We start from the raw sequence: 1,898 nt of genomic DNA, 5'->3' as shown, positions 1-1,898 counted from the left end.
GCAGATTCAGAGACTCAGACACATACAAATGTCCAAGTATCATATATTAAATTAATAGCCACAGTCTCAATCTGCATCCTCGTCACATTGCGTTGCAATTAAGATGTATTTGCAAACTGAAACGACATTATGCAAGCTGCTTAGTTTAAAAGAAAGTGATTAATTTGTCCCTAAAAACTAGTGATGAGCGGGTTCGGTTTTACTCGGATTTACTCGGTTCTCAAAACGGCATCTTTTTGGCACACGGACGTCACGTGTTTTGAATAGCCAATAAGAAAAATCCAGATAAAACCGAACTTGCTTTAATTCTGGCGTTATATCCGAACCCGCTCATCTCTACTAAAAACTCACCTGAGTTGTACCTCACAGGCCCTGTATAAGTTCCACTTTGTCCATTTTGTCCTTTGGTTTTCGAAGGAGACAGTGAAGGAGTGAAGAATTTGTTACTAAGAATTTACTTTGTTTGCTACCACTACTGTATGTCATTCATTACTGTATGTACCTCCAGCCAGCAGTGTGTCAAGAATGTAATGATTGCTTCAATGTTGTTAAGCACATCTTGATGGCGGAGGAGCTGCATGAGGTGCAGAGGACAGAGGGTGGGTGGGCAGCACCCATCCACAACACATCATAAGAAGAGGAGCGTAGACCGTCCTCAATCCCAAGTCTGTCCTGATTAGTATCCCAACACATTTTCCCTAATAACTGTACCAACCTGGATTTTTATAGTAGTAGACTCTTGTTTTAGATAAATAATTTATCACTGTTTAAATACCACTAAATGTAATTTGAAAATCCTGGTGAGTGTGAGTAACCCTAGCGAGGGAGTGTCATTTGCAAATGTGTACAATGTTCATCCTTTCTTTTTTTCTTTTCCTTATCTGTGCAACAGAAAAGTCATTTTACCCATGTAAGGCCTTCTACCCAGGCTGCAAAAAGGAGATGTCCACAAACTGACTACAGTTAGGCTGGTGAGTACAAAAAACATGGGGCTAACTATAGTGGGTGCTAGGGGTGCCATTGTTATGGGGCTCAGATCTTAAGGGGGGCCTGGACCTAGGTTTTTTATTTGAATATTAATTTCCCAGATTGGCCTGGTAAGCATTTGGATCTGATCCATTGCCCAGCCAGAATTGTTAGACATTACTTTTTTTCATGGAGAATTTTGTTATATAGATATGGGGAAACGGTAATATGGCATAATCTGATCTGCTCGTTGCAAAGTGACAAAGACTATAATGTAACATAATAAGAACTGAGTTTCTTTGGTGTAAATATTAATAGGGACAGTATATTTTGTTTATGAAAATTTACCATTAAAAATGTACACTATTCAGGTCCTTCTCGTGTGGCTTCCTCAAAACTGGTGGTGGTAGAAAAATTCACAGATCAGTAGGAAATAATCCTCTCCCCGGTTGATACGGTTTTGCTGCCAGCAGGCTTGCCCATGAAGTCACATGAATGCCAGCAGGTCCCGTCATAGTCTTCACTCACACCTTAACCCACACCACCTGTGTAAGAGATGGGACAATCCCTGGTAAGTTTTCACCAGATCCAGGTGAACTTTATGGTCACACAGATGCCGGAGCTGAATGCCATCAGAAGCCAGCTATGAAATCTAACTAATGTCACTAGAGTGGCACAGGGCACAAAAGCCTGAATGGCCCATTATATTGACACATGCCTCTTAGAGGTCAATCAAGCTATAAGGATCCAAACTGAGGCACTTATTAGCCTTCAAAGGGAGCTTGCAGGCCAAAGAACAACATTAGAAGCTTCTAGCAGCTCCGAAGTTAGCAGTCAGACTACCACCCCACAAACACTCTCCCAATGCACAGTGTGCACACACATGGTGGTGTAGCTAAAGGCCCAGGTATAGGCAGAGGGTGCACAGGCCT

Source organism: Pseudophryne corroboree, unplaced genomic scaffold (assembly GCF_028390025.1).
Source record: "Pseudophryne corroboree isolate aPseCor3 unplaced genomic scaffold, aPseCor3.hap2 scaffold_1455, whole genome shotgun sequence".
Classification (NCBI taxonomy): domain Eukaryota; kingdom Metazoa; phylum Chordata; class Amphibia; order Anura; family Myobatrachidae; genus Pseudophryne; species Pseudophryne corroboree.
Note: the sequence above shows the minus strand (reverse complement) of the source record.